General features: G+C 35.4%; 1 long non-coding RNA gene across 1 annotated transcript in view; it reads right to left on the reverse strand.

Moving 5' to 3' along the window:
- Positions 1–11651: 11651 nt before the first annotated feature.
- Positions 11652–22731, reverse strand: part of LOC136792092 (uncharacterized) — a 326865-nt gene continuing 315785 nt past the window's right edge. The window contains exons 3-4 of the long non-coding RNA XR_010835254.1: positions 15605–15726; positions 11652–11737 (exon numbers count right to left, since the gene is read on the reverse strand). This is a non-coding gene — a long non-coding RNA (uncharacterized lncRNA). The remainder of the gene's footprint in view (positions 11738–15604; positions 15727–22731) is intronic.

The following is a 22731-nucleotide window of genomic DNA, read 5'->3' on the forward strand; positions in this document are numbered from 1 at the left end:
AGAAACATTTTATAGTTTATGTTCTGTTCCTCATTCTATTATTTTTTTAAGCCTGTGGTACACAAAAATCCCTAGGAGATACAGAGTTGGGTTGGAGACCAGACATAAATCACATTCCCCACTGCATAACTATGATTTTCCAGGTAAAATTATGACAAAATGAATGTCAAGAGGAAAAGCAGTTATAAATGGGAAGGCCTACATTGTGGTATAATGAATGTAGAATGTTTAATATTTGTAGTTTTAGATTCACAGAAAAATCACAAACATAGTAAAAAGATTGCCATATACTTCATACCCCAATTCCCCATTATTAATATCTTAAATTAAATTATGATACATTTGTCATAATTAATGAATTTACTACCAATACATTATTATTAACTATCCACATTTTATTCAACTTTCCTTAGTTTTTATCTAATGTCTTTTTTCACCAAGGTGTTTTGTAGAGTGACCTTAACCGGTAGCATTTGGGCTTTGGGGAGGAAGATCACAGAAGTCAAGTGTCATTCTAATCACACATATCAAGGGTACATACTATCAATACGACTTACCACTGTTGATGTTAACTTGTTCACCAGGCCAAGGCAGTATTTATCAGGTTTCTCCACTGTACAGTTACTCTTTTCTCCATTCCATATTGTACTCTTTGGAAGGAAGTCACTATGCACAGCCCACACTTAGGGAATGGAGAGTTATGCTCCACCTCCCTGAGGGAGGAGCATCTATATAAATTATTTGGGCAACTTTTATATAGGAAATTTGTCTATTCTCCCATGTATTTATTTATTCAGTCATCGATATAAGTATGGATCCAGGAACATTTATTGTATGCTTTGAAATATAATCCAATATACTTTATTTTGTTGTTCAAACTGTTCAAGCCTTAGCCTTTAGGAGCTCTTTCAGTTGGTTACTGTGTCCCTTTTGGCACACCCTATTCAATGAATGTTTGTTTTTTTTTTAAACTATCTTACTTTCCATCACTACAAGATGTTCCAGGCTCATCTTGAGTATATTCTACTCCAGTCCTAGAATCAGCCATTTTTCAAAGGAGTAGAATGGGTTTTAGTACAGAAATATATAGATTCTGGCTCTATACATACTCACCTATGATCTTGGGCAAGTTGTTTAGTATCTCTGAGACTCAGTGTCCTCACTTGTAAAATGAGAACAGTACTAACCTCAAAGGTTAATACTAGTACACTAGTATAAAGAACTAATAACTATTAAGTCTAAACAAGATAACAAATGTAAAAGCCTAGTTCCCAGCTCTTTAAATACTTAATAAATATTAATTCTTTTTCATTCCCCTCTCTTTATCACCAGTGAGCAGAGCAACCTACTTCTTCCCTGCTAGTAGTCTCCCTGAATCACTGCCCATCTTCTCCCAACTTAGGCAGCCTTCAAAACAACTAGCCTGGAACAGTGACTCTTAGTTATTAACAATCTAGGGATGTCTCTCTCTGTGCATCAAGTAAAACTTACACACACACACACACACACACACACACACACACACACACACACAGATGTTATGTTACTTCACATAAATGTAAGATATTTCTAAGTTAACATCTGTCCTTAGTATAACATACATTTTATATTAAATGCATCATAGTAGCAATTTTGAGACACTAGTATTTCAGATGATTAATTTAGAGAAAAAGGAAAAATATGTCAGAATGAATAGTTACCATAACAACTACATGCAAGTGTTTTGTTTTGTTTTGTTTTGTGTGTGTTTTTTGGCAATCACTTCATCATCATTTAAAAACTTTCAGTTTCCATGACAACCGAATGCAGTTAACATTACCTCTAAATATACTCCCCAGGTATTTTTTTTCTTTCATTTTATACTAAAGGTCTTTCATTTTATACTAAAGAGGTCAAGGCTATCTGGAGAAACTTACTGTAAAATCTATCAAAGACAATCCTTTGTCATGAAAAGATGACCAATATCAAATAGAGTTGGATATTATGGATATTTTTTTCTCTTAACCATGTTTATCAAGGAGTTTTAAGAAAAAGTACTAGAAATGATCAAAGGAAATTTGGCTAAATTTCTAGCACAGGTTATGCCCAAAGAAATAAGTATTTAGTTCAGAGTGTCAGACCTCATCCTATGTTATTAGCTTGTATTTTTATAGCACAGCTAACCTTTTAGTCACTTAGAGACATGAAACACACAACTCTGGTCCCAGTATAGTTCACTTATCTGCAAAGGCTTTCATGGAACTGAACTTATTTCTGTTGAAGCTGAAGTTGTAATTTCATTTTTTCCCTCTACTAGTCCTGTTCCAACTTCTCTTTCTCTTTCTTCATTTATTCTCCCTTAATCCTCTCCTACTCTTCTCCTGTTTTCTCCTCTTTCCTTCCCTTCACCTTCTCCTTTTCTCTCCTTTCTTCTCCACCCATTACCCACTGTGTTATATGCTGGTAGTAATAGTAGTGGTAATGGTAGTAAAACAAGTCAGGGATGATGTGCTCAATAAACATTTTCTTGAGGTCAAAATACTACTTGGGAAAAACTGTAATCAAAATTTCACAGACATTAAAATACAAATACTTTATAAAAGGAACACTAAGGTGGGGACTCAGTATCTACTTAGCTTTCAGAATCATTTAATTTGAGGGTTCATTATCATGAGAGGCTGACTCTATAATGTACTAGTGAGTATTAGAAAAGCATATGGCTCTAATTCAGCAATTTCAAGAGATAGACAAGTATTGTTCTATATCCATTTTTGTTCAGATATGTTCTCAACAGGCATGCCAGAAAGGTATACATAACAATTGACCTGAATGAGATCTTTTTAAAGATTCTGCAGCTGTTAATTTGCCTGAGATCAACTTAATGCTAATCAACATTGTGATACCACATGATGCTGTTATTTTTCTGAGCCTTTTATAAACTTAAACCCTATAAAATCAATCATAACATTAAGAGGTAAAGCAATCATGGTCCCACAGTTCAATTATTTTTACTGGTATCAGCTTTACCTTTTCAGAAAGGTCCTCAGTTAGTAATTTACAGTTGTATTTTCCTTTCAGTATTCCTCAGAAAAATATTTTATATGGAACAGGTCTTACCCACTCACTTTGATTTCACTTTTGATCTACGAACGGGGTGGGGGAAGATTTAATTATCACAAAAATATATAAACTTGGGAAATTGCAGATAATGTATCAAACTTAAAAGTTTACATATTATAGTTAGGATATTATTTCAGCTGTATGTAACACAGACCCAAAACAACAGTCATTTAAACAAGATAGAAGTATTTTATGTTCTCACATAACAGGTTTCTGTAATAGCTGTGCTACATTGTGGTCACTTAAGGGCCCTGGTGCTTTTCCGTTCCTGGGATGTCATCTTGGTTCAGGATGTGATATAATCATGTTCGTGTTGCAAGCGACAGAATGGAGGCAGGGTGCGAGAAAGGCATGCCCCTCCCTTTTAGGACATGAGCTAGAAGTTCCACACTTCACTTCTGCTAACACCCTATTATCCGGAACTTAGTCTAGTTGGTCATGTGACAGTTAAAAATAGATTCTATTTCTGTGAGAAGGAAGTAGAGAATAGATACTGGGAGACAGCTGTCAATCTCTTAATTTCCATTTTCTCTAGAAAGTTGTGTGTGTGTGTATTTCTAATTTCCCCAAACTCAAAGGAGATGTAGAAGAAACCAAGATAATTCTTTAACCTTAAATAAATTTGGGCCTATAAATTGGATAAAACTGTCCAGCAAAATATGCCATAGGAAAATATCAAGACTTAACCATAGCTCTAACTTATGTATATCAAAGTATGGAGAAAGAACTCCAAGCACTTTAACCTTTAGGAAAAACCTATCACAATTAAGAAACCTTGATTTAGTACCTGAAAAAGTATAGAAAGATCCATCTTTGTAATGTACCATGGAAAAACTGGTGTCTTCTATATATTTTTCAGAGACACCAAGTAGGAATTATAGAAGTATAGATTACTTTCAATATCAAAATCAGCTTTAGGCTTCAGACATAGTTTCCAGACAATGATTTCATTTCAACAATATCTACTTGGCAAAATTTTAGTATGTCCAAGAAAATATGCTATCAACTTCAGAAAGAAAAATCTAATTTTCCTATAAGAGATATGGTTTATGAATATATAACTCACATTTCTAACTTACAAAATGCTTAAATTATAGTGATTTACCATATCTACTACAAACAGTCTAAGATATAGTTCAATATGGTAACTCATACAGGGTTGAAGACTGGGTTATCTAGGGGCAGAACTTGAGTCAGGGATTCAAATGCACATGACTTAGTGCAGAAGTGCAATTCAGAAACAGCCTTCAAAAAAGGAGGAAAACAGGAGTAAGGATGTGGTTTCAGGTAAAGTCTAGCTTTGACCTGATTTGTGAGGGTTTCAAGGCTCTCATAGTTCTACTCTATAGGTCACAGAATCAGCGTGAAGGTTTTATCAATGCTAAGTGTATTTCAATCGTACATTGGGCAACAGGGAAATGACCACTGGATGTGTCCACACACCCAGTGGACCTACAGTGAGATGGACCTGAGCCATAAGTCGAGTGTCTGACTCATCTGTGCCTGCTCTATCAGAGGAGCCTTAATGATGGTGCTTTGGGTCCTTGAGTAACAGAGTCAATTTAGACCCCACATCCAACAGCCCTTGAAAGGTCCAGTTAGTCCTCATTTCTCAGTGTATGGTTTCCAAAGTAAATAGCTGTAGGTCTTACAGGGAAGAACTAGGTGAATCATTACTGTATATACTTACCTTGTTGTTGTATGGTCCTTCCTCATGTGTCTTGGCCTTTCCTTCTGTCGATGGTTTCTGGGTCTGATACCAGGATCAGTTTTTAAAACTAGTCAAGAGTTAGTGACTTTCTAATGGGGTATCTGACCTCAGCCTTTTGTTGACCTATTCTTGAACTCTTTTGGTTGTATATATTAAGCAATATTCTCACTGGCTGCCCCTCTATCTTTTCCCTAGAAACAGCATTCTCTGTTATCCATCTCCATAGATCCTTGTAGATGCTGTTCTAACTTTTCTGTACATAAAGGTAATCGTGTCCCTATTGGTTTAGACACTTAAGAGCTGTCAATTGGCCTCTGCTATTGTAGGGTCTTGGCATCTACTACTATCAGCCCTGGCCTAAAAAGAATAGGCACTACAGTGCTTCTCATTGATGTCAGTGCCCCTCACCGGAGCCTTATACATTGCTGTGGTATATGCAGTGTCCCCTGAGGCTCTTCTCAGGTAGCTGCTAGGCTACCAGTCAGCTTCCAGGCTTTCCAGTCTTATGTAGTGGACCATCACACCATGCATGCTTCTCTCTGGGCCTTTTGATTCCATCCTCTACAGTCTGCCATGGCAGTTCCGGAATCTCTTTTCCAAGCCTCTATGAGTTTTCACAGAAGCATATTAAAACTGGGTGTCAGGGTGTATCACAGGAGAATTTTCCCATATTAACAAACTCTCCCGTACTAGCTTTATATTCTGCCCTCCTTGACCCAGTACACTCAGGTTTAGCATTTGCAAGTTTAATTACTATTGCTGCCTAAGTTACCTATGTCATTTTCACTCAATCAGCATCAAATGAATACCTAGGGGTGTGAGAGCTATGCTAAACCTAACTCTAATAAAAGTTAGTAAAGCAGAATCAGATAAAATTAATGTTGCTGTGAGTGTTTTCGGTGCCCTCAAAAGACTGGACAGTGGTTTGCTTTGTATTCAAAATTAATATTCAGATTATTACAGTTATAAATTCAAAGCCCTAGTTTTATGCTAAATCTTTAAGTTTAGCATACAAATCTTATTTTTCTATTTATAAACCTAGCAAATTTAAATAATTACTTTCAAGGGACTTTGAATAATGCTTGGCTCCTTTTACAAATTTTATTGCATACCCTCAAATATTTCAATTATATTTGCAAATTTAATTAAGTGAATTTATATTTTAAGGTATTTTAATGCCTACTTTAGCAAACAAAACTTTCCAGATTATAGTATGAATAGTTCACATAAATTAAATCAACTTTATAAGAGCTGTGAATATAAATTTATCTTAGATATTTCAAAACACCACATAAACTTAGATTTCAACTGAAAATCATAGCAATTACGTTTTACTACAATTATGGTTTTTTATTCAATTCTACACTTTAAATTATTGGGCTTATAAGATTACCACACTAATACATCAAATTATCTTAAAATTTGTAAACAGATGAAAAGTATCTATCACATATCTTCCAAAGATTAAAAATTAATTCTAATATTTTTACTTTTTAATAATTTCGTTCTTAATTTTAAGTATCCTGGAGTTGAAATATGCGTACCCACTTAAGGAAGAAAATTATCTCAGTTAATTGAGGTTATATAACATCTTGAACAGGAGACATAGAGCTGTCAACTTCTAGAGAGATTTGTTTCAAACCTGCACAATGAGGCTGAGCCCTTTTCAATACTTCAAACCTTTCAGTACTTCCATACAATTTATTCTTGCAGTTCACACAACCTACTTTTTATTTCAATTCTCACCCAGGTTGATCATTTGATTGAATTTTGCATTGAGGGGGTTTTAAAAGATCTAAATGTCTTCCTGCCTAACCCTAAAGCCCTTTGAATTTAACACAATCCTAGGTTATGTATTTGTTCGTTATTTTTCTTTTAATTTAAAGATCCTGATTGAGTCTTGGCAGACTGCATTTGTCTGTGTCTTGAATACCATGCCAACTCTTTTGTATATTTAAAATGATTCCCGATGAATTTTGATATTTCACATTAGCTTTACTTGATTGTGGATACAACTTACAAAGTCCTTCTATTGACAAATAATAAGGTACCACTGCACACTGAGAAAGCAATCATTTCTTCATCTGAAGTTCCCACTGCTGCATATTTGTCTAACCATCCATCCATTCATTCATTCACTGAACATTTAGCAAAGCCCTCACTGCTACAGAATACCTTCTCAGGGAGGAAATCAACTAACTGAGAATTTATTGCCTCTGTTGTGAAGAAATATGTAAAAAAAAGAAGCATTTCAAGTTCTCTCATCTATATGATGAGAATAATGAATATAAAACTGCACAGTGCTGAGGAATATAGTCAACCTTGAATAAAGGTATACCAGAGCACTTAAGATAAAACTGAACTCTGTTTGGAGGTGTTTTCCTGGGAAATGAGCATAAGGATCAGCCCATCTCTTTGTGAACAATCAGGAATTTGGTGGGGTTGTTTGTTACTTGTTTGTGACTGGGGTGAATATAAGGCATTCAGTTTCACTCTCAGTGGTTTTTTAAATGACAATGAAGCTTGGAGCATCATGGTATTTATCTATAGTCTGAATACATGTTTCTACAGTTTGTAGAAACGAAAGAAAAGAATTCATTAACAAGTATCTGTTAAGCATCCACTATTCATCCATTATTCAGCACTGTTTTGGTGCTGAGGATACAGGAGTGAACAAAACAGACAGACCAAATTCCTATTTTCATGGAGCTTACATTCTGGTGGCTATGGTCTCCAGATGACTAGGGTATAAGAGGAAGCCAAGAGGGTTTTTTTTTTTTTAATACCTGTAAAAATGTGGAAAAGAAGTTTTTCATGCCTGGTATAACCCACTTGATATGGAAGGTATCATCAGTAATCTACCTGTCCCTGTGGTGAACTCGAGCATTCTGTGTTGTTTCTTGCTTTGTTTTGTTTTAGCAACCCCAATTAATTTCTATATATGTTCCACTGAGGACAATTTATTAAGACTTTTTTTTGGCGCCTTTCCCTCATTGCATCATGAAAACCACAGAGCTAATAAATGTGAAAAAAAGTAATCATGGTATATAACATGAATTATTACTATACTATAATTTGTGTTGAATTGCTCATTACAATCCTATTTCAAAACGCTACACTTTAAGGCATCTTGAACTGATTTCTTGGAATTTTATACTTTCTCTTAAGACTTTTATGTAATGATTCAAGACATCTAATGAAAAGTGACTGGAACTGGAATTTATATAATTATTTAATGTTCTTTGGGATTTAGTCTAATGAATTGAGTGTCATAGTCTAGCACTGGACTCTTCTCATACAGTCTTTACTCCATTGTGTTAATAAACAATGTTGTTATAATCTATACCAGCATGACTGCTGACTTATGTGGCTGACCTCTAGCTATTCTAGAATTTGCATCTCTGTGTTTTCCTGGTGAGCTCACACAGTTTTTATATTATGGGTGCCACATATACTGTATTTTCATTTTCAATTTCTGTGATTGATAGTGATTCAGCCTCATTGCCCATTACATTTTCTTACATGATTTTTTAAAATTTTTTGATGAGGACATTTAAGTTCTACTCTCTTCTTAGATGATTTTAAATTTCAAATCTTACTCAGTGAAGCTCTATTGTAAAGCTTTATTATGAACTCCACATGCAAGGTTTTTCCTGACACATGGAGCTGAGAAATTTCCAAACTTGTAATGTTAACAGAATTATTACAGCTCTGCAATATAAGTAGGTAGTTCAACTTGTGAAGCTGAAATCCTATAAGTGAGTCAAATTGATGGAGTCTCAGAAAGAAAATTCATAAATGTTCATGTTCATCATTTTAAATCACCCAAAACTGGAAATAACCTAAATATCCATGAACAGGTAAATAAACAAAATGTTGTATGTGCAGAGAATAAAACATTACTTGCCACTGAAGTGAAATGAACTACTGATATCATGGACGGCTTACAAAAACATTATGCTGAGTCAAAGAAGCAAGAGAAAAATAGAATACATACTCGATTATTCAATTTATATAAGATGCAAATTAATCTACAATGACACAACGCAGATCAGTGGGGCAAGGGATCGACTGCAGAGGGACATGAGGGCTTTGGGGCAATGAAGATGTTCTGCTCTGTAATGAGGTGATGGTTTCATTGGCATCTACAATTGACATGATTCACAAAACTATATACTTTAAATGAATACATTTATTGCATATAAATTATTCCTCAATAACATCAATAAGAGAAATAATTTCTTGAGAGAATGAAAGAAAAATCATGTATAAAGTGAAGACAATTTATTGGGTTGACCAAAACATTCCTTTGGTTTTTTTTGTTTGTTTGTTTGTTTGTTTTTGCGGTATGCGGGCCTCTCACTGTTGTGGCCTCTCCCGTTGCGGGGCACAGGCTCCGGACGCGCAGGCCTAGCGGCCATGGCTCACGGGCTTAGTTGCTCCGCGGCATGTGGGATCCTCCCGGACCAGGGCACGAACCCGTGTCTCCCGCATCGGCAGGCGGATTCTCAACCACTGCGCCACCAGGGAAGCCCTCCATTGGTTTTTAAGTAAAAATAAAAAACACATTTTTCATTTTCACCAAGAACGTTATTGAACAACGTATTCACCATTTTGTTCCACTACCGTCTGCTTTTTTTTTTTTTTTTTTTTGCAGTACGCGGGCCTCTCACTGTTGTGGCCTCTCCCCTTGCGGAGCACAGGCTCCGGACGCACAGGCTCAGCGGCCATGGCTCACGGGCCCAGCCGCTCCGCGGCACACGGGATCCTCCTGGACCGGGGCACGAACCTGCGTCCCCTGCATCGGCAGGCGGACTCCCAACCACTGCGCCACCAGGGAAGCCCCCTTTTGTTATTTTTCAAGCAACTTTATAATTCCATCTTCCCAAAACTTGTTATCTTTTTGAGCAAAGAACTGCTCCAGGTGTCTTTTATAGTCTTCCAGTGAATTGAATTTTTTTCCATTAAGAGAATTTTGTAAAGACCCAAGTAAATGGAAATCCGAAGGTGCAATATCTGGTGAATAAGGCAGATGAATCAGAACTTCCCAGTCAAGCTGTAAGAGTCTTTGCCTGGTCATCAAAGAAACATGCAGTCTAGCATTATCCTGATGGAAGATTATGCGTTTTCTGGTGACTAATTCTGGTTGCTTTTCATCGAGTGCTGCTTTCAGTTGGCTAACTGGGAGCAGTACTTGTTGGAATTAATCGCTTGGTTTTCCGGAAGGAGAAAACCAATCCCACCACATACACAGCATCACCTTCTTTGGATGAAGACCAGCCTTTGGTGTGGTTGGTGGTGGTTCATTTCGCTTGCCCCACGATCTCTTCCATTCCACATTATTGTACAGTATCCACTTTTCATCACCCATCACAATTTTTTTTTTTAAATGGAACATCTTTTGTTACATTTAAGTAGAGCACTGCATGTGGAAATATGGTCAAGAAGGTTTTTTTTGCTTAACTTACGGGGAACCCAAACATCAAAGCAATTAACATAACCAAGCTGGTACAAATTATTTTCAACACTTGATTTGGGTATTTTGAGTATGTCGGCTATCTCCTGCATGGTATAACATTGATTGTTCTCAGTTAATGTCTCGATTTGATTGCTATCAACTTCAACTGGTTTACCTGACCATGGAGCATCGTCCAGAGAGAAATCTCAAGCACAAAACTTCACAAACCACTTCTGACACGTTCGATCAGTCACAGCACCTTCTCTACATACTGCACAAATCTTTTTGTGCATTTTAGTTGTGTTTTTGCCTTACTCAAAAGATAAAACATAATATGCCAAAAATGTTGCTTTTTTCCCCATCTTCAATATTTAAATGGCTACACAAAAATTCATCAGTTTTGATAAGTTTTTTGTTTGTTTGTTTGTTTGTTTGTTTTGCGGTACGCAGGCCTCTCACTGCTGTGGCCTCTCCCGTTACGGAGCACAGGCTCCGGACGCACAGGCTCAGCGGCCATGGCTCACGGGCCCAGCCGCTCCACGGCATGTGGTATCCTCCCGGACCGGGGCACGAACCCGTGTCCCCTGCATCATCAGGTGGACTCCCAACCACTGCACCACCAGGAAAGCCCTTGATAAGTTTTTTTAAATGCATGCTGATATGACAGCCGTCACAATACAATCTAACAAAATTGTTTTGCATGAAGTTAAATACAACTAAGGGCTACTAGAGCCATCTTACAGAAAAAAACAACAAACAAGCTTTTTGGCCAACCCAATAGTATAACATTAGAATTACCTTCAACATTAAAATCTCAAATTCATTAGTACTTCTTCAAAATAAGGAAGAAAGAGGAATTTAGCTCTTTATTCTAGAAGTCTTATTCAGATGTCTCTCCCTCTTTCACAGTACACTCACACACACACACACACACACACATACATTGCACTTTAAATTTCATATGCAAAGGGCACTTCTATTATCCCCTTTACAGAACTAACTCAAGTGCTAAAACTGAGATATGAAGTTATGAGCCAAATGAAAATACATGAAGGTGACTAAGAGTAGAAATTTTTGTTCCCCTAAACTTTCTGTTCCAGAATAATACATGCAATCTCAATCTCTGGCTTCTATGGTGCTTGTTTCTAATCATGCTTTTGAAGGGACCAAACAGTTCTAAATTCCCTGCCAACACCAAGTAACCCTTCCTCATTGGCCAGAGTTTGAAATAATCATTGCAGAATTTGCCTCAATAACCATATTGGATAGTGCAGTTAATGTTAATGGTTTGAGTAGCAGCTTCTATTTCTTAGAAAATACAAAAATGAGTCACATGAAAAATTCAGGGGTTACTGTCAGGGCCTACCTCTGAACGTGGGTCACTTCAGCAGAGCTCCCAGACAGATTCAGATCATCTCCTCGTTGTTACTCTAAGGGCAGAAACTGCACCTAGAAAAACCGCTGCATCTCTGATGGAAGAAGGATTGTTCAGTTAGGGCAGAGTCACTTACAATGTAGCTAGAACCTTCCTACAGCTGACATGTACATGCTTCTTGTTATAACAAACATCCGCCCAACTGAAATAATTAAATATTTTCTCACTAAGGTGAGTTTGAATTGCCAGTCTGCTTTTACAAACCCGTACAGGGAAAAATTAACTCAGTGTTCCTTCTGACTAGAGTCCTTCATGCCAGCGTTCATCCCAGATACCTGCATGGCTTGCTCTCTCACCTACTTTAGGTGCTTATTAAAACAGGACCTTTCTCAGCAAAACATCTTTGACCACTTATTTAAAATAGAACCTTACCAAATCTCACCCCTCTACATATGCACATGCACACACACACCACTATGTCCCTTTTTGTTTTTTATTGTATCCCTCATTCCATAATATGATAAACTTTGTATTTTACTTATTTATTTTCCAACTTCCCTCCTCATCCCATTAACCTCCACATTTTTTTTTTTCTGATTTGTTCACTCACTACTGTATTCTGAAGTCTAGAAGAATTCCTGGAACACAGTGGGCACCAATTAAATATGGATTAATAAATGAATGAATGAATGGCTACGATACAGAGAGATGATAGTTGCAATACACAGATTAGAGCCCAATTAACTAACAGACTGGTAGGAGTAAGCAGGGAGTTTTCCTCACATTTTGATTTGGAAAGCTTCCATGAGCCTTCATGAACAGAGCATCTAGAATTCTAAACTCCACTATTTTCCAAACGATTATAATTATTGTTCCATAAGATCTTTATATGTGTTTGTTATTAAATAGTGTCTATGGATAATTACATTCTAGAAATATACATTATATTTATCTCTTAAAGAAGCATAAAGCACAGTTTATTAAGAGCTCTGAGAAATTCATGGATAAAATCAAATTTTTACAAAAACACATCAACGAGCTAATTTTTATACCCACTTTCCTGAATTTATTTGACAATAATGTTCCCTTCCCCTTTGAAACATCTGTTAACATCTCACTGAGAAGCAGTATTCAGGGAAGCACAATTTAGAGAAAAACTCTACTAGCCACTTAAGAACTCAGAAGGTATAACCCCAAAACAGACTTCTGAAAAGAATTGCTTAAGACTTAAATTTAACCAAACAAGAAGTGAATAATAAAAATGAATCAAAGCGAGAAGGACAAATATTTTGTAGAAACTATGAACTATGGATTTACATTTAAGGCTTAGTAATAAAATTATATAGAGTTAGTATATAATTGTAATGTAATTGCTGAGTAATTTTTTGAAGTTTAGTGCAGTTTAAGAAAGGATTTTGAAATAGAATAAAGAATACAAAAATAAAATTGATGTTACATAAGTGAGAATCTAGAAATAGTGGAAGTTACACTTATAAATAGTAGATAGATTCTTCATTAAATTTTGGGACAATTGACCCTCCATTTGGTGTAGGGGAATGCCCACCACACACACACAAATTAATCACTGATTAATTATGAGTTAAAATTTAACATAAAAAGTCATAAAAAGTCATGACAAGATGAATAAGAAAGAGAATACTTCAATAATTTTGGGCTAAAGTCTCTTGAAGCAGAATGCCATGGTCAGAAAACTATTCAAAAAGTCACAGGTATGTCTCCATTGTACTTAATTATTTGTACATGAAAAAGTCACAGAAAGTTAAGGAGAAACAACAATCTTTAAAATATATGACAAAGCATTATGTCTTTTACTGAGATTTTTATAATTTAATAAGAACGAATACAAGCACCCTCAAATCCATGTGGTTTTTTTTCATCAAAGAAGGATACACAAGTAAAGCATTAAACTTTTGAATAGGCTTGAATTCTTTTAATTAGAATCTATCAATTTGTCAAAATTAACAAGATTGATAATTCTTAGAACCAGCAAGTGTTTGGGGAAATAGGTACTATCAAATACATCATCGATAAGAGTGTCCTTCTCTCCCAATAAGTATCAGAATTAAAACTACTTTCACCTCAACAACTCTACTTCTAAACATTGATCCAAATGAAGGAACTAGAAATATGGAAAACAACATGTCTATATTCAATGGAGCTTTCCTCTTTTTTAATTCAGAAATTAACTATTAACAGTTAAAATTTGGGGGGATTTGTAGCATAATTTTTAAAATAGGGGCTTTGTAATTAGGACCCAGCTATACTGACTACTCAGACCATGAGCAGTCTTAATTTCCTTAAGTCTCAGTTTCTCATGTAATAGACAAACACACACACACACACACACACACACACACACACACACAGACACCTGAATATACTGATTCAATAGAATATTATGCAGCTCTTCAAACAAATGACATGAGTCATGCCTTGACATGGAAAAAGTTCATGATACATTGTTAAGTGAAAAACAGCCTGGTCCAGTAGACACATTAGATATCTCATATGCCCAACTATATATCATATAGCGTAACATGAAAAAATACATATTAAAGTATTAGCAATGATTATCTCAGAGAATAGAGAAGTGGTAGGTCAGGGGAAAGGACTAAGTATAGGAGGAGACTTTGGTTTTCTACTTCATATATTCTGTAATCTTTAAATATTTTTCAGCTAATGGGTATCACTTTTAAAAATCAGCAAAAACAAAAATATAATATCTCCAAAAAACATCAGGCCAAACAAGCCTATTTGGTGTATCTTTATAACACTTTCTGAAGCTTCCCCCTGAAGGCAGGACATGTTATCAATGTTGTTCAATTTAAAATTAAAAAGAAAAGTCCAGCCTGTACTCAAGGTTAGGTATACCTGAGATTCATAGATCCCCATCTATTAATCCTTTCATAAAAAAAAAAACTTCCCAATAATTTATTTTTGAATCCTAAGGACTGAATTCTCCATCAGGTAATTAATCCTGTTACAGGATTAGAATAAAATTTAATAATGTACTCAAGGGAATGCTATTCAAAATCATTTTTTAAACTCTTCTGGATTTGAAATTTAAATAAGACACTGAGTTAAAACACAAAGAGCAAGCTAATCTCAAAGCTAGAGGTTAATCCTAGGATCATGAATTTTAATAGTTATTATGTAATTTTGTCATTTGAAGGAAAAGACTTAAATGTTATTTCCATGTTTGCTTAAATAATCTCTCAATACAGCAATTCACTGAAATTTCATTACAGCCTGGATGGTGATTCTTCTGCCCGACCTGGAACACTGGTATAGACTCATCCAGTGTTCATTTTAAACTGGAACACAACTCCAAGAGTATGTGCAGCAATGATGTGGGTAGAGAAAGAATGCCAGATCACACGAAGAAAGACACCTGGTGATTTTATTACTCTAAAAAGAGTAGTTCTATTAAAACATCTTCTGGGGATAATTTTCTAACTAAGAAGAGAGAGTTCACCGTCCACTTAATAATATGAATTTATTCTAGAACCAGACCAATATTTCTGGAGTTCATAGAATCAGAAACCCAACATCTTCAGAACACCTTTTTTAAAATAAAAATCTTTGCACAATGCAGTGAAACTTCTCACGTTGACATTTGGAGTAGATCATAATTCAGAGGAAATGCTATATTGGAAATGCACCATTAAAATATATTTTGAATTTTAAAATTGCTATTTCATATCTGAAGAGGTGATCTATTGTACTTTCCCAAACAAAATAAATAATCTGAAGCTACTAAATTAAGATGACATTTTTAGAACTCCTATAGTTCATTTTAATAAGATTTTATTAAAGTTGCCCCTAAGCTTTCTCACTTTAATTCAATTTATAACTTCTAAATATATCCTTCAGAGGACATGCAAACATTGAATCAAAATACTCTATATATTAACCCTTTGCAGATACTGCAAATACCTACCGTATCATTTCGCCATGTACACCAGTAGCTCTCCAGTGATGACCACCAGCGTCTCACACACAGACTTCTGCAAGTCTTCAATACTCCCCAGTTTTCTTCAGCACTTCCTGTGGTTTGCTCTCCTAACAGCAGCCAAAGGGATTCTTTTAAAATTTAACTCCCATCATGGCACTCTCCTGCACAAAATTTTCCCATAACCCTAGCCCTCCCCTGCACCCCCAATCACAAAATAATCCAAAGACCACAGTCAACTTTATGATCTGGCAGATCTAGCATTCTCTTCCCTTCCACTGTTTTGGAGGCACTCTCCTGCATTGTGCTCCTCAAATACACCCTTACTTTCTTTCCTACATGGAAAGGTCTGTCCACAGGTATCTCTACTGCTTCCTTCCTCTCTTCCTTTAGGTCTCTGCTTAAATGTCACCTCAACAGAGAGGCCTCTTCTGAGACCTACTACCATTTATATCTCATTCTTATGTCTGATAGCATATTTTATATTTATTTTCTATATTATATATATTTATTTATATATATTTGTTTTGGTTTTGCTACTCTTGTTATTTCTCAGCACAAGAATATAAGCTCCATTAGAGTATAGGTTTTAACTGTTCTCAGTACCGGACACATAGTGGGTACCCAATAAATATTTGTTCAATAAATTGATGAGGATTTGAAGAAATAACTCATTGTTAATTTTCCAGAGTATATGACTTTTAATATCTCTAACATTCTCTAGAAGCCCTGATATGCAATATACCCAATCTATTATTTTTTTACTTTTCCATATTCTTAAACTATGATGCTCAGTACTAGCCATTTGAAGGTTATGAGTATTATCATATGTAAGTTTAAGAATTTTTTCTGAGTATAAAACCTACATTGGATTTTTCTTGCAGAATTTAAAAAATAATATTTTTTTTGTTTCTATTACTTATTTCTAGTAACAAGGCGGAAGTCAGTCTAATTTTTCTTTACTTTAGTGCAATCTCTCTAGTCTCTCACTGAACCTATATTTTCTTTGTTTTTAACTTTCTACAGTTTAGCTTTGAGGGTCTTAAACATGGATTTAAAAAAAAAATTTGTTTGGGTTCATAAGTCTTCTTGAATCTCTGGTTCAATGTATTTTATCATTTTGAAAAAAATAGCCATAATCTATTTAAATATCCCTTCTGTTTCATTCTTTCATTTATTTCTTTCTAGAACCTTAATTACATTAAATTGAAATTTGTCACTGTATCCTTTTTGTCTCCAAACTTTTCTTCTGTATTTTTCATTTTTGTCTGTTTTTCACTCTGAATGTGTTTTTCTTACCTATATTTCACTAATGATATCTTTGGTTGTCCTTAACCTACTTTAAAATATATCCATTAAGATCTTAATTTTTAATGTATTTTGTAGTTCTAAAATATCTTTGTTTTCTTTTTCAGTTCTGCTATCTCCCTTTTTAAAATATTTTCCAGCTATCTACTGAAGTTCCTTATCTTGTTCTTTCTCTCCTTGAACAAAAAAGCATACTTATTTTAAACTGTCTCATAACTGCAATTACAATATCTCAATCACCTCAAAGTCTGTTTCTATTTTCTATTGTTATGTCTGGTTCTCATTTGTTATCTCACAGCATGGTTTGCCCAGTTATTTTTTATTGTATGCCAAACATTGATATGAAAAATTACTTTTAGAAATAGTCTGAGGCCTAGAATGATGGTATATCTCTTCCGAGAGAATTTTTATTTGCTTTGCCAGGTTCTTGGGAACACTAGCAATCTGGGATAACCATAATCTAACTTCTGGTGTTAGATGATTTGGTTTCAGGTTTCATTCCCTATAAGGGCTATATTACTTCTAATGCATCCTTATTCCTAGGAATCAGAACCTCGGTGTCCCACATGAAACAGCAGAGAGTTTATCAGACCTTTTTCTACCTTTGAGAGGCTCAAGACTTCAACTTTCTTCCCCCCAAGCCACACAAAACTGTCAAACACTGGTTAGTTTTTTGATCACTTATTTTGGGATTGGAAAATGTCCCTAGGAGAAATGTGTCCCTGGAGTCCAGGCTCGCACAACTTGAGATTTGCTTAATCTCTCTGATTTCGGTTCAGGTCTTCTTTACTATCAGCTTTTAAATCCTTCAAGCCAAAGGTTTGAATATACTTATTGAGCTTACCTATTACTCAGTCTGCCACTGAAAATAAAACATGCTGTATTTAAATGATGAGGTGAATATAGAAGCAGATACCAGAGTTCCAGAATAGTGGGATGTGGTGAGACCAAGGATCCAAGATGGTGTACATCTCAGTTCATAACAGTTTAACTTGATAATTAGTAAAGACCAGTCCCTCAATGTTCCTCAAACAATATCATGATACCCTGTAAATCCTCAGGAAAAAGAAGTTAGGGAACAATACCTTAATTAACTGAGAAAAACCACTATAGAATTTAAACGTATTTAAAGAGAAGATAAAGTTAGTCATCTAGGGCACTATGAGACATATCTGGGCCCCAATCTATGCCTATTTAAAGCCATATATAGCTAACCTCAGGTATGGCCTCAGAATCAACCTATGGTGTGCAGAAAATGTTTAATTCCTTACCGGATGATTTTCTATTGGGTTTAACTTAGTATAAAATTAGAAACATTTTATAAGTCCTTAATTTAATAAAGTTAGCATTAATTAAAAGTCCTAGTTATTGAATCTTCTATATGTCAAGAACCATTCTAAGCTCTTTTAGATATATTACAGGGATAATGTATCTGCCTGGGTTCAAATCCTAGCTCTGTTTCTTATAAGCTGTTTGACCTTGTGAAAGTTATTCCATCTCTGGCTACCTCAATTTCCTTGTGCAAAATTGGAATAATGATAGCACCTACCTCAAAATGTTGATTTAACAACGAAATGAGTTCAATTACGTAAAGTTTTTAAACAAGGACCTGGTAGGTAGAAAGTGCTCAATAAATGTTGGTTGCTATTACCTCCAAATTTAAGATAACTCCTCAAGATTGGAGTTATTATTCCCATTTTTCAAGGCAGTAGATTCAGTGATGGGAAGTAACATTTCTAAAGTTATAAAATAAGTGGCAGAGTCTAGAAATGACTTTGAGTTTATCAGCTTCCAAAATTTGTAGTACGTTCACTTTATGGCAATGACTCTATTTTATCTCAGCATATGGCCTACTTTCCTCTTTGGCTGAGACCAAGAACATAACACTGAATATATCAAATTCCTTCCCCTGACATCCAAATCTCTCTGTATAATTTTATCCTTTTCCCTTGTCTTTTTATTTCCTTGACTAAATTATATGTCTTAGTTTTTACTAATTTCCTTCTCCATTGGATTCCTTCTACCCATAAATATACTTGTCCTTTTATTCTAAAACAATTAAACAATAAAATATACATAAAAATACTCTTCTTTTACTCCTTCATGAACCTCTCCTATCTCCTTTAAATATCCAGCTTTTAAAAAAAAATTAATCTTATTCAGTGCCCTAAAGCACCCATCCACTAGTAAATCCTATAATTTAGCTTCCATTCCTACCATTCAATGGAAATTGCTCTCTTAAGACTGAATTTCCAAATCAGCTGTTGTTCCTCTACCATCTACCTTTGATCTTCCTGTAAGATTTGACAGTTAACATTCCTCTCTGGACCATTCTATTGTTTTCTTTTTGTGAGGCTCTGAACTATCCAAGATTCCTTCCTATTTCAATTATATTTCATTGGTTAACTTTTTTGAAAATTTCTAATATTCCCTCATCTTCTAAATGATGGAATTTCTCCCAACTCTCTGAACTAAGCATTCTTTCTCTCTGAATTTGTGGTCACATTCACTCCTAAACCTTGACTATAAATTATACAGATGTTTCTAAAACCTTACCTTGGGACCTTCAGTCCTACCCAAATCCAGGCACATTTCCAACTGCTTAGAGAATTCTTTAAGGATGTGCTCTTCCAATCCTCAACCTCAACATATATCTCTTAGTCTATAAACTATCATCAGTAAGTGGAAGTGGAATCTCAGCTTTCTTATCCCAACTACATACATTCTCACTTGTTCAAACTTTTCTTTCCACTCTGTTCCTTACTTGACCTGAGACACATACCGCCAGGACTTGAAGTAAAGTATATCATCTATGTGAAAATACTTTAAAGGCCATAAGGATATTTCATTACGCTTTATTTATGTTTTTAAATTTTGCCAATATTTAAGGTCTACTTACTCTTCCTGTTCTGGTAACAGTATAAAAGAAAATAGTCATTATATTATTCTGTATTATGATTTTCCACAACTTATTAAGTAACCCTCTATTTTCTTTTCTATTTCAACAAGTGGTATATGACAAATATTTAACAAAAAACTCTCCAGAAGTGAGAGATCTTGCATTTATTATGTGGAAGGTAAAGTCAGAGTGCTGGGAATAATACATAAGACAGACAGACAAAATATTGTTCCAAACAGCTTATATTCTTATTGGGGGTTGGGGGAGACAGATAACAAACAACAACAAAAATAGAAAAAACATTTTCTTATAATAAAATTGGCTAAGTAGGAAATGGATAGACTTATGAAATTAGAAAGTAATAGTAGTTCATAACTAACAGAATGGCTCTTTCTTCTATTTTCTAGGTCTTAAAAATCTTATTTAGTAAAACCCTAATGCCCTAATTTACTTTGTATAACTATGGGAATGATTGATTTTTACCGGTTCTGTGAAGTTTGATGCCATTTTCAGAACTTTCAAATCAACTGACAATAATACAAAATGGCAGAATTTAGTGTCATACATAAAGTAAACAAGTATATTCTTCCTCCCCCTTACCTCCTATGGAGCGCCAGAAAGGAAGGGACATTGTCAGAGGTATAGGATTATTGAACTTTAATACTGAAAGGAAGTGAAAGGTACTCAGGTGGGGAGGAAATAATTTCTTTTATGGTTTGAAGATGCTCTAGGCTTTTTTTTTCCTTTTTAAAGAATTCTTTCTAAAAACTCTTTGCAGAAATATCTATTATGCCACTGACAAGTCTTAAATTAGTAATAGAACTATAATTTATTATTAAGCAACATTCAGCAATTATGTTGAAACATTGCCAATTAGCTTCCACATAATATCATCACAAAGAAAGGATTACAGTGTTTAGTTTTTGATCCAATAGCTGTATACAAATAGTGAAATAGCTATTTATATAAATGATAAGCATTCATAAGTGTATTATAAATCATAGTCATGGGTTATGATTTTATTGTGTATTTCACAGATATTTTCAATTATGACTTGAGGGCTGTGAAAATACTTTCTTATTTAGATAGTTACATTTTGTACAGCTTTCCTTAGACTTCAAGACCTAATTCAGGCAACTGGCTTGGGAATGTGAGTACATGTATTATTATTTTCATTACCATATTATTCATTTATATAGCATCTCTCTTCCTCAAGGATCTCAAGGTGATTTACAAACATTAATTGCCAAGTGTTCCCATAGTGTTCCTTTGAGATATGTGAACCTAAATTTGGACTAATTAAAAATTATAATCAAATCCCCATCTTACACACACCACACACACACACACACACACACACACACACACACACACACACACAACTTATTTATAAACCAACCCCTTCTAGGCTGTGGAAGTGTAACTGGTCAGGAGTGAGTGATAGGGTAACAATGGCAGAAGCTGGAAACAGGACTCATGAGAATCTTGCCCTTTTTTGAAGTTATTTGTCTATGTGGGAAACCAAAAATGAGAGGATATGAAGCTAAGTCCATGAAAATTTTGATTTTTTACCAAGAAAAATCATGAAAACAAAAATGCGATGGTAGGAAGCTATGTCCATAAGAAGTTTGATTATACCAACACAATTCTAACTCCAAGCTTGCACTTCCAGTATAGTAGGAAAATCTCACCTCAGCCATTATTGAACTTCCTTCTCCATTCTAGTATTGCATTAGACTCTCAAAGACCTATGTGATATTCAAAGGAAAGATCTCTAATATCTGAGCTCTCTGGGCTTCCCTTGACATCCTCACTAATGTTGGCTCATTGCTGTCTAGTGATTCTCTGCCTTTGGGCCACATGTGTACACACTGCCTCCCTGATAACACAAGGAAGCCAGCCCTTCTAAGTTCTGCTGCCTCACTGGGGTACTGCTGGCTGTAGATAATAGCAACAGAGCCAAAAATTATTTTTTTGTTTGGTTGGTTCTTTTGTTCTTTTATTTTTATTTATTTTTGCGGTACGCGGGCCTCTCACTGCTGTGGCCTCTCCCGTTGCAGAGCACAGGCTCCGGACGTGCAAGCTCAGCGGCCATGGCCCACGGGCCTAGCCGCTCCGCGGCATGTGGGATCCTCCAGGACCGGGGCACGAACCCGTGTCCCCTGCATCGGCAGGAGGACCCTCAACCACTGCGCCACAGGGAAGCCCCCAAAATCAATTTTTTGAAAAAAGTAATAAATTTGATGAACCTCCAGTGAGACTTGATCAAGATAAAAAAGAGCAAGCCAAATAACCAATACCAAGAATAAAAAGGAAACATCAATAAAGATCAGGCATTAAAAGACAGTACAGGGCTTCCCTGGTGGCACAGTGGTTGAGAATCCGCCTGCCGATGCAGAAGACACGGGTTCGTGCCCTGGTCCGGGAAGATCCCACATGCCGCGGAGCAACTAAGCCCGTGAGCCATGGCCGCTAGGCCTGCGCGTCCGGAGCCTGTGCTCCGCAACGGGAGAGGCCACAACAGTGAGAGGCCCGCATACCGCAAAAAAAAAAAAAAAAAAAAAAAAAAAAAAAGACAGTACAATATAAACAACTCTGTTGACAAATAAAATTTTAGATGAAATTTAAAGATTCTATAAACTATAATTCATAAAACTAAAAAAAATAGAAAAATCTATATAGTACACATTTAACTATTAAAGATATTTTTAATAATTTCAGGTACATGAGATAAGTCAAGCACCTAGGGCTGTCAGTACTAAATATGTCACTCTTTCCCTGGCATTATATTTCCCTTCTGTAAATAGGAAGTTCAACTGTATTATCATTGCACAAAGAAAATTCCAGACCAATAAGTTTTCACCAGAGAATTCTGCCAAACACATAAGAAAGAAATAACACCAGTGTT

This window comes from Kogia breviceps, chromosome 11 (genome assembly GCF_026419965.1).
Source record: "Kogia breviceps isolate mKogBre1 chromosome 11, mKogBre1 haplotype 1, whole genome shotgun sequence".
Classification (NCBI taxonomy): domain Eukaryota; kingdom Metazoa; phylum Chordata; class Mammalia; order Artiodactyla; family Physeteridae; genus Kogia; species Kogia breviceps.